Here is a 12,474-nt window from a genome sequence, read left to right as displayed (position 1 = left end):
TCTGCTGTGAATGCCTAAAATACTGTCCAATCAACGGAATTCTAAACAAAGAGGGTTTAGTGTAGGTTATGGCAACTTTTGCCGACGACTACGTCGTCATTTCCACCTTATTAAAGTGACTAAGATGACCCAGAGCAGATTGAAAGTCAATAGAGCGAACATTTAGGACCTTCTGCCTAAAATAAATAGTAAAAGATTTCACAGATATCATAAAACTGGAGGTCTATGATCGCTTCACGAAATATCTATATCCAAAGGGTCAATATCTGTCCAGCAATAGGTTCAAAAATCGGGAAAGTACATACATCAACAAATCCTTTGATAAAAGTTCGGCATTAGTTTTCATAATTAGATTAGTTTCATTCAGTGGTGTATATTATTCAATCGAAAAGTATGTCATGATTTGTGGCATTTAAATATGCCCAAAGGGACAATGCAGCCAGCAAATGAATATTCAAAAGACGATAGTTAGTACACCAATGGAACCACGGGTTATTCTTTGGCTTATTTCTTAAAACTGTGATATCCCAACGGCCAAATCGGTTTGACACCATTTAACAATCTAAATTAAAATCTCTAAGTTCATTGACTTCCACTTGATGCCTCACGTAAAAAGGCTTTTCTTGTTCCTAATGTTCCTTTATTATTCATTTGCTTGGTTGATATACCTCCCTTTGTAAGTTGAAATTACAATAAGAGTTCATTAGTGTTTTTCATATATAGATCTGTCGAAGTCAATTTCTATTTTTGAATATATTTAAATCAGTTTATGTTAATTAACTTCATTTGCATTTGGTTTATATAAATTCAAATCAACATTTATGCAAACACGTTTACAATATATTTGTTTTAAAAGGGTCTTTTTATGTCATGTAGTTTTTGATAACAACATAAATTTTAACGAATAAAAAAAAAATTCAAACTCAATACTTAACGAAACAAGGATAGAATAATTCAAGTCCAGATTTACGTGAAGATCCTTGCAATAAGAGAATAAGACCAGGCTATACTGTAAGCGGCTTCTGTGTTATCGAATCCAATTTAAGTCAACTTTTAGCACGAGAGCTACGTACAAGAAACGTTTGACTTCATACGACATAAGGAAAAAGACTATTCCACGATGTCGACATTATACCATCCCAAGGTTCTCACCAACCTTCATCTCTCAACAGCTCGTTTTGTTTTCCTTTTCCTCAGTAGTTGATATTTGTCAAGGAAATCTTGATTATAGGAAGACGCCATGGAATACCAGGAATCGGACCACCAGGGACAAGTAAACGCCGTGGATTGGGAAAGCAGGGATGTTACCATTGAGAAATGGAAAATACATAGCAAAATCATACAGAATAGGTTTAAGATGTTTCTGCTGGTAAACATTCTGAAAAATGTGTAGTGTTCAAGTTATCATGGTATATAAATGACCGACAGAATAATTAATGTTCTTGCTATTTACAGATAACACATCTTCAATATATCTATAGATGATATTAAGGACTTTGTGAGGTCTATATAACATGTTTTCATAAAAAATGTCGGCGAGGAAAGGAGGAACAGTTTCATGGATACCATTGAAGATGTGATATTTATGCCTAATATAAGCTGCCTTGGTGGTTTTTGGGGTTTTGCCACTTTTGCAACTTTACAATCCACGGTTTAATTCGTACGAATATCAAAACGAGTTTCAGTGTATTCTTTTATGATCATTTGATACGTTAATTTATTCAGACTATCGAATTTAAGCTAAATGGTGATAATAAACTCCATAGTAAGTTACTTTCATTCATTGTAATTACACTGTATTCATCAATAAAGCCATTTAAAGGTGATATTAACTTGTTTGCCTCTATTGTACTATCATTTTGAAATGTATCCACATGTACATGCATAATCAAATATATTGACATACCAGAATAAAAAAAGCATGTTAAGTTACGCTTTCTGTATACACAGACAGACATACAACAAAATACACAAGTCATCTAATACATAACAAATGCTAACATTTTCATTGAAAGCATAGAAAAAAACAGTAAATAAATACAAGCTTGTGTACATGCCGTAGATCGTCAATGAGTATGGAAAAGATGCATACCTCCATCGAGTAACAGAAAAGAGATACGTACCTTCACTTGCACGTCTAATACGTATAATAACTGGATGGATGGCAGCGAACCCTTCTTCTTCTTCCTCATCCTTGTCACCTTGGTATGCAGATTGCACCGACAGATTTGAGAAACCCTCCATGTCGATTATATCCTCCAAGATTCACTTCGTTTTCGTTATATTTTTCCTGCTCTTATACAATTTAAAGCTTACTTGATAGAACATATAATTTATACATCTGTATTTTCTTTTTTATTAGCACTCTCAAAGATCAGGTTTGGAATGGAAATCGCTTATTTGACAAGTGAATTTAAAGGACTACTTTATTTACTTTAGCTGAGTATGGCGATAATTCTTCCTTAATCATCATTACAACGTTTTGCCAAAATCACACACCAGTGCATCAGCCAATGATGATGCACGCGCTAATGGACCAATTTTTTGTTACTATTTTAAGAAACATCAGACCGGATATGTGTCTGATAGATGAAGACGGATGACACTTTTCAGAACATAATTACTGTTCCGATGGTATAGATATCAAATCTAAAAAAAAACTCTGAAACATACATATAGCAAAATTGTGCAATTAATTAAAACGATATATCCGATTGCGACTTATACCCACAGAATATATACAAACTTGTTCCAGGACCAGATTAATGGGTGTTATTTTTGTTCATGTACCGGATTAATGAGAGTAATAAAGCTTCCATACTCTTGTCAATAAGTATATTAAGCTGTTTAGGGACCGGATTGATAGTATAAATATTACTCCAGTAAGGGGTTAGGTTAAAAAATATTTCATTGCAGTTAAAAATATATCAAAGCCATCTTCCGGTCTGTAGATAGGGTGAGAAAAGCTTAAACTTGACCGTCCGGTATCTGACTTCCAACCCTCACAGACAAAAGTTCTAAATCATCCCGAAATTGCCTATGATTATAGAATTGTCTGGTCTATCAACATTCGTAAGGTACATATGAAGAACGCAGCACAATTACATGCCTATCGCCATGCTTTTAAACCGGAAGACTTATAAATGTAACATAATACTCGGTAGTTTTGCCAACTACATGTAAATATTTGAACAGCAAAAAAATATGATTTGTCAATCATTTGTTTTATTTAAAGGTCAATAATTGATTTGTTTTCACCCATTTCCATGATTGTTGATTTGAACAAATATCATCGTCTAATCAAGTTCCTTTCTGTGATTGATTTGCAACCAATCTGACACATAGAACAAAGCCTTGCCGTGACGATGATGAGCAGCTATGGACTGGACACAGTACTTTAAATGAAGCGCGCTAGCTCATTTCTCAACCCGTAACTTCCAACTGATAGCAGTTCAATGCTTGTATTTACCACCTTGGATAAAAAATCACTTTAGTAAAGGAATTTAAGTTTCATCAAAATTCTCGGCTGTGAGCTTGTTAACAGCTCTCCAATGTTTTTTATGAGATGATAAAACTCATTTTCTATTGGTAAGGTTATATAGCGACAATGTCATAGAGTGGTTGATATGTGTATGCACTATTTCAGTTTCAATATGTACGTTCTTAGTTGTTTCACGGTTACAATCAATTACCATCACAAAATAAATGACTATATTGATATTAAGCTTATGATATTTGTTTTAATCGATATCATACCCTACAGTTTAATCATCTCATTCAGTATATTACTTAAAGACAAAAAGAGTTTTATTCCATTCACAAGTTTCTCCTCGCTGTTTAATAATAAATTATTATAAAATCAACAAAGAAAACAAATTTAATATAAAATAAAACTGTCCTCATTGTGAACAGAAAACGAAACATCAACTAGGAACATAAGCAGACATACAGGGCCTGCATCAGACGGCATATCAAAATCCCTCTCTAATGAAGGTCTCTGTTTTCCAGTCGGCTGGAGTTTCCATTTTCTCTTTTCTGACGGTAGGGATTTCCATTCTCTGTTTCTGATAAATGTGTCCATATTTTGTATCCAGACGATTGACGTTTTCATTTTCTATTTCCAGACGGTAGATGTTTCTATTTTTTATTCTCAGACGATAGATGTTTCTATTTTCTATTTCCAGATAATATATATTTCCATTTTCTATTTCCAGACGGTAGATGTTTCTATTTTCTGTTTCCAGACGGTAGATGTTTCTATTTCCAGATAATATATATTTCCATTTTCTATTTCCAGACGGTAGATGTTTCTATTTTATGTTTTCAGACGGTAGATGTTTCTATTTTCTGTTTTCAGACGGTAAATATATTGTCCCTGAGATGGTGATGATACCTGTGGGTGATGATAATTCAGAGTATATAATCACCACCCTACCAATGATGTAACTACAGAACTGTCCAGTCGTTTGATAACGAAATAACAAATGTTGGAGCTTTTAACAATACATTGTATTATACAGACTGATTAAAGGAAACCTGGCTTATCTAATAAAATCTAACAGTTACGCGGATTTGATCAATTTCTGATTTAAAGTAAATTGTAATCTACAAGTAAACATAGATAAGGTTTCCTGTATTTAGCAGTTTAAACAGCTCCAGGCTGTAGTACGGCAATATGGTGTCAATGTCATACCGTTACACACATCAATCGTGTCTACCCGACCTAATTATATATTCATCAAAGACTACTCCTTCACATAACATGTGATATAAGAGTACTTCAGATGATTTTGTTGTTCCGTAATTAAGTCTATCAGTATAAATACTGAATATAATCAATGACGATCTCGACCTGTATATCTAATTTATGTCATTTGTTTAGTTAACATTTTCCAATTTACATAAACAGAGAAATCAACATTGATATTGTAACCTTATTTAACCACATTTTGTCTTTATGATTATGAATATGTCTTAAGATACATGTGCAAAAGGGGTATTTTAAATTTTACTCAAATTGAATAACAACGTTTAAAAAGTATAACAATTATAATAAAAGATCATATTGTTAAACGAACCACGTGCCGAATATCAATCAATTATAACATTTTTCAACTGGAACTATTAAATGAATTTACAAATAAATTATGAGCTTGATACAATCTTGTCATCATGATCATAAATTTACGTGAAAATGTACAAAGGTACATGTAGTTTCTTTCGGGATTTATCTAAAGAACAGGATATAACGTAATTTTATGATGAAGCTTGGGAGATAAATGTGTCTTTACTTTAAGTTAGGTTTGTAGATTTTCATGGTTAAATTATCACTTTTTCATTTCGCACATATTTTAAGAAGTCAAATTTTAGCGACCAGTGCAATCGTATCTTAGATCATTTTCAGAAGATGAGGATGAATTGGAGTGTACATGTGTTGTCAACACCTGCAGTCGGAGATTCAATCTAAAGTATTACGATGACGATGTCGAATACATAACTTGAATTGCAGCATACGTAGGCAAAATTAAATGAAGTATCCAACCAGGGATGGTAAGTTCAGATAAGAAAATCATTGAAAAAGTAATAGGTGAATTAGTCGGGGCGTAAATGTCTTTTGTATCCGGGTGATGTCACATTCACAAAATGAGAACTAATATATTGACAACGAACTAATATTATTGTATATTGTGTAATATATGGGCATTTGGTTGTTGTTTCATGTTTTTAGAAATAATTTACATAGCCAAGGCGACTGCTCCTTGTAATTATTCTTTTATCAAACCAGATTCATAAGAATCAATTCGATCAACATAGGTAAGTGCAAAGCAATTTGAACTACTGTAAATCAATTAGATTTCGTTAATTCATTATTTAGCGTAAATACCTCTTCAAACCTCTTAGCTAATACAAAATTTCGCTAACTTTGGTCTAGAATGACTTTAAATTCGCGACTGATAAGCTTTAAGAGTCCTGGAATCTGCAAGAATCCAATTTCGGTCACCGATAGCGCGAAGGATTTGAAAACGCATAAATACACCCTACACGAAATATAAGTGATTTACAGTAAGTTGACAATGACATGATAAGGTAACTCAAGACATAATCATGTTGTGCATTGACGATAAAATATTGATGATTCTAATGTTTTGATGGCATAAATACTGATAATGTTATGTCAAAAATGTTGATTATATGATGATAAATCCACAGATGGTATGTTGAGAAAAACACTAATGATGTTATATACATTGTATTAATTTATGATTCTCAAAATGGATATTCTCTCAGTTTAGGCAATATTGTATTTGCATATCTTTGATGTGAATGACTGTAATATCAGTCTTCTAAATATAATTTGCATTTTTGTCCAATTTAACAATAGTCTTCGAACAGCAAACACATGAACTTCACCTTTGTAGTGATATACTGATTTACATGAATTTGCTATATTGAGTTTTTTTTTCTATATTGCTTTTAAGACAATGTACACTATAAAAGACTGTTTTGCATATGTATATGTGTATGCATGTGACCTCTCGTATCGCACTTTGGTGTGAGTGAAATAAAATCTGTTTTCCTGTTGTATGATTAACAAATATATATCCAAATACGACATACAATATATGACCATTCAGGAGACAATTATAATTAAGATTTCAAATATATTAACAAACATATATAAATTACACACGATAAACAAGGATTCACATATGCTTTTGATTTTATTTACATCTACCGAGAGAACTGTAGGGGTTACGCCCCTTACCCTGAGGCTCTCCGATACCATCGCCTCCTTTACATTACTCGTGCGTCATAGGGAAGTCCAGTATTATTCAGTATAGAAAAACATGAATATTCATCAATACTATCGCTCCTTCTACCATTGCGACCTGCCTTCTATAGTTAGTTGTGATAACTATACAGGTGTCAAATCCATCCCATAATAACTGTCGAGGTATCGGAGGAATCACAAAAAATTATTGAACGAGATGATGGAGAAAACAAAAATAACTACCAAAATTTTGGTCCGCTAGCTGATGATATTCTGGAGAAATCGCGAGATTATTGACGGAATAATAGATAAATCGCACAAATTATTGCCCATATTTTCGAAAACAATTTTTTTGGATAAAATCAAGAACGTTACTGACGAGATATTTGAAAAATCGCGAAAATTATAATTGACGGGGTATCGGAAAAAATCGCGAAAATTATTAGCAGGATATCGCAGACATCGCGCAAAATGAATCTATCGACATTAAAATCAAGTATGTATATTTGTATGTATACTGCATGTAAATCATGGCTTATATAGTAAATAACCACTCCCACAGTTGTACATACTCAACTATCAATACTGGGTCATTATCTCCACTCAAGTCATCATTAAGTACTGATCAAGTCTTGATAATGTATTGTTGTTCTTTCTAACGCCTCATTCTAATCGTTGGTGGACTTGTGGATCCGGAGGATTGCTGTCGTTCTGCTTGTCATTTATAAATTCTGATGGAAAGTGTCACCATTTCAGAATATTTACATTTGGATGGCAAAGCCATGATATAAACAAACTAAACAAATTTGCAGTCTATGAGAGTATAACTGACACCCAAAGCGTGACACCATTCTATGCATAACTGACACCCAAATCGTGCATTCGGGTGTTATTCATACGCGACCGGATGTACGGACGGGATCCCCCGGAACTACTTGCAACCAATGTAAACAAATGGCATCTTATCATTGCTCATCATGCTATCGGATAGAGTACGAGACCAGAAAACAAATCTTAAAATGTAAAACGAAAATAAAGGTAAGAATGGTTAACAATCACGAAAATGGAAATAAAACAAGATTTAATAAACACATATGTTGACAGATATTTGTTCCGGGGCCAGAGTGGAAAATCATTACACACCACATTGTTTGCGCGCCACCGCCATCCAGTGTTTGAATGACAAAAATTTTGAAACCCGACACATCATGTTTATGTCAAATCATAAGAACGAGGCTTCTCTCCGGTCGTACAATAGAACAGTTTCTTCTTCACAAAAGAAAGCATCAAGTGGTGCATTATCGTGTCTAACGCATCCTAAACTTGAAACAGCCATGGTACCCGTCACAAGCAACGTTGTCGCTGAAGCTCGTCTAACTCCCTCGGCCATTGTCACTTCTCTCATTGGTCGTATCCCTGACACCGGTGCTGTTGTAGCTACTATAAACTGTAATCAGGTTTCCATGCAATCAAAGAACATGCTTACATCTGGTTTTTTGGCGAATTCCACTTTCTCCCACTGCACATTCAACTTTCATAGCTAAACTCTGTCAATGCTGTCAGCCGTTGCGTTCGCGTGGTGACGGGTGAAATTTCCATCCGCATAATTGTTCCGGATGGTAAATTAAAAAAAAAAATCCGAAATCGTTAACAAACTGAATAATCCATCCGTATATTCTGAAATACTGACTACCAATATTATTGATATTGTTATTAAAATATCTGATGATGTTTTCAGTATTTTTTTAATTATTTCCACGCACTATTTTTTTTATTTTTTTTGCCAATCAGCACGTGAATCACAATAGGCTGTTCAATTTGTTGACCTCTGACAATGGAAACGTCGGTAAAAGTCAGATTTCAAATTATAATGAAAATTAAAGTTGAAATCGAAAAGAAACTAATATAGAAAACGTAAATATAAGCAATAAACTGTCTTTTTATGGATTATATGGTCTATATAGATGCCAGAGCTTTGCAGACAATCATTTCATAATGCGCTAGCGCGCATTATGAAGATTGTCTGCAAAGCTCTGGCATCTATATAGACCATATAATCCATAAAAAGACAGTTTAATGCTTAAATACATTGGGATTTCATGTTGTCTATGACATTCAATCAAGTGGCTATAGTTCCCTTTCACTATATTTAGCCACCTGGTTGTCATGATTCACTTGGTTCCCTATTGGATTCCTCTACCATCACTGATGAGTCTTAGAAGGATGAAACAGCTATAATTACATATCGATGATACAGTTTTGGACTTGAATTGCTTTCATTTTTCGTTACAATCACATCTTGATTTTAGTGTTGCCGTGATGCAATATTTTGGTTCCGGTCAATTCAGTCTGTTGATATAAACTACTAGATCAATAATTAGGTAAACATAGTAATATACATGGTAGGTACCACATTTTAGTGGTTAATGTTGGCTCTAGTTACAGCATGATGCTATGATTTAGTTACAATCACATTTTAGTGGTTAATGTTGGCTCTAGTTACATCATGATGTGATGATTTAGTTACAATCACATTTTGGTGGTTTGTGTTGGCTCTAGTCAAACAATGATGACATGTTTTGGTTACAATAACATTTTAGTGGTTGGTATTCGCTTCAGTTACACCATGCCGATATGTTTTGGTTACAATCATATTTTGGTGGTTTTTGCTTGGCTTTAGTTCACACCATGCTGATATGTTTTGGTTACAATCACATCTTAATGGTTTGTGTTGCTCTAGTCACAGCATGATGGCATTTATTTGTTACAATCACATTTCTGTGGTTTGTGTTCGCTTCAGTTACACCATGATGATAAGTTTTGGTTACAATCACATTTTTGTGGTTTGTGCTGCTCTAGTCACACATCATGATACATTATGCTTCCGGTCACAACTTGATTGGGGCCGCGATGGCCGAGTGGTTAAGGTGTCCCGACACTGTAACACTAGCCCTCCACCTCTGGGTTGCGAGTTCGAAACCTACGTGGGGCAGTTGCCAGGTACTGACCGTAGGCCGGTGGTTTTTATCCGGGTACTTCGGCTTTCCTCCACCTCCAAAACCTGGCACGTCCTTAAATGACCCTGGCTGTTAATAGGACGTTAAACAAAAACAAACAAACACAACTTGATTATGACGTATTAACGACGCGATGGTGTAGTTACATATATATATCTGTGTCAGTGGTTCTCTCAGGGCTGCAATGCAAAGATGCTTTAACATAATGGAATATGATTGTTTTGTGTTATATCATTGACACAGATAACAAGTTTAACGAGGTAACTGATATTTTCCTTTTGCAAACTACGAAAGGAACTCACGTGAGCACACGTGTTAACATCTCAGCCGGTCATCCAAGGTCATGCTTTTGAAGCGTGGGAAGTCTCCATCGTTTTCAAAATGATCCATGCGATTGTTTTATACAAATGTAACCTCAGTTTTGGGTGTTGCATGTGTTGCATTTGAATAGCGATTCTGTAAGTAATATGGTGTTGCGTTTGTTATTCATACACCCTAAAAGATAGAGCTAGAAAGCATATCAAATGACATTTTGACATACCTATAAATCACGGTGCTAGTGCAATTTAACAGAGCAGTAACTTGAACTATTGTTAACACGTATCTTGGCTAACAACTGGCCTTGCAGTCGACAAGCTGTTTGCCAAGGCATCTGTCAATTTGGCAATATACGCTAAACAATAATGTTTCTGGAGAATCTCTGCAGTTCGTGTGGATCACAAATCTTGCAGAATACAACCATTCCGTGCTCCACAAGAGTCTTAATATACATGCGCAACAGGGGTGTTTATTAGACTCTACTTCGACCTTTATTTGCAAATAGTAAATATCACACAAGTACAGCACATACTTAGGTATTTCAAATACAATGTATAACAAAATTCTTATTAGCCACTATAAAGAACTATGAACATGACAAGAAGATTGTTTTCAGAAAAAAAAGAGAAAAAGTTCAACTGCTGAATTTAATTTCTGAAAAAAAGATCGCAACAAAAAACCCCAAAAGATTAACTTGTCTTGAACAAAATATTCTTACATATATGAATAAATCTGAATGGAAACCAATTGGAGCATTTTTAATAATTGAAATGCCTTTCTATATGGCATACTCGTATAATACTCTTCACAGCCGCCATTTCCGTTTAAAGTTATATATTAAATATATGTGAACTCTCTTCACTATCGACACCGTCAACGACAAAGACACAATACATGGGGACAGTGAATAGTTGACCTAGTTACCTACATCAAGCTTTACGCAATATCATTTCAGTTATGCTGTAATGTAATACGGATGTCGTGCGGACACGATAGGGTAGGGCGGAAATGTACTGATTAGCATACGTAGTACGACCACATTACAACATTGGTGACTTACACAACGCGAATATTTTCATTTGCAGAGATTTTGGTTTGGAATGTGCTATATCTCTGCAAATAGAATGTTGCATATATTCATGAAATATCAAAATTCTCATTTTATTTTCCAAATAAAAAAGTGAATATATATTTGATTGCATGCTGTTTTTTGGCATAGCCGTATAATATTCTTTTGGCCCCGGATATGCCGCGACAGATGGCGTTACTGGTCAAGATGAAGTATGTGATTGGTCAATGTAGCGGTCAATGCAAATTGCAGATATGTAGTTAAAAACGAAACAAAGTTAAGATTGAATGCAAGCTAAATAAGTGGATGTATCTTTTCAAATGACACATTAATAAAATTATATTCCTGATTCAAATGTAGTCCTGTTATCACCAAACATTATTATTCAAACTGATATAATTTTGTTATCTGTGCTGAAACACATTAGTTCGTTCATTTATTTCACCAGCAGTTTTATATTATAACCACCAACATTAAAACTATGCCGTTTATCTTTTTAAAGATATTTCTTGTTTATCCTACTCCGTCTCTACATTTCGTTTGTAATTGTCGCCCAGTAAGTAATACATTTTAGAGTGAAGGTGTTTTTCTTTTATCTTCATGCATACCTTTGTAGCCATTTTTTGGATTTTTATATCAAGCATGGTTTACACTGTGACTATCGATAGGGATATAGAAGCTTTAGACACTTTCAATCAAAATAGGGAAATTATTTCATATCAAATTCAGATGATATGGCTGAAGATCTTGAACTGCATGCAGTATGCATGGCAACTTGGAGTTGTATTCAATTCAGATGCAAAATGGTTAGATATTGCAAATGGAATCAATAACTCGGTGATGAAAAATGTAACATCTAAAAACCCAAATATAAGCGGGATGCATTACAAAAAGATTTACGATAGTTATAAGAAAAATATCATTAAATGTAGATTATGTATGTGGGGTTTGTGATGGATATGTATGTTCGTTAATCTTGAAGCGTTAGAGAGGTTGCAACGTAAAGCAGCTAGCAAAATTACTGGTATAGCGTCTTGTGATATAAATCAATTTAATCATTATATACTAAAACTGGATTTGAATAACTTCCGGATAAAAGAAGGGGACGGAAACTGCAGTTTAATAAACAAAATGGATAGCCATCAGACTTCAGGCAATAAAAGTACATATGTAATACTCTAGACTCCCATCTGATCCATGTCTGTCACATCTTTTAAAGCAGCTGTATCCCTAACATACCCTACTAGTACTTATTACTATTACCTACGTGGTGACATAAATCTTATGAACAATCCTTA

The sequence above is a fragment of the Pecten maximus genome, chromosome 15, assembly GCF_902652985.1.
Source record: "Pecten maximus chromosome 15, xPecMax1.1, whole genome shotgun sequence".
In the NCBI taxonomy this organism is placed as follows: domain Eukaryota; kingdom Metazoa; phylum Mollusca; class Bivalvia; order Pectinida; family Pectinidae; genus Pecten; species Pecten maximus.
Note: the sequence above shows the minus strand (reverse complement) of the source record.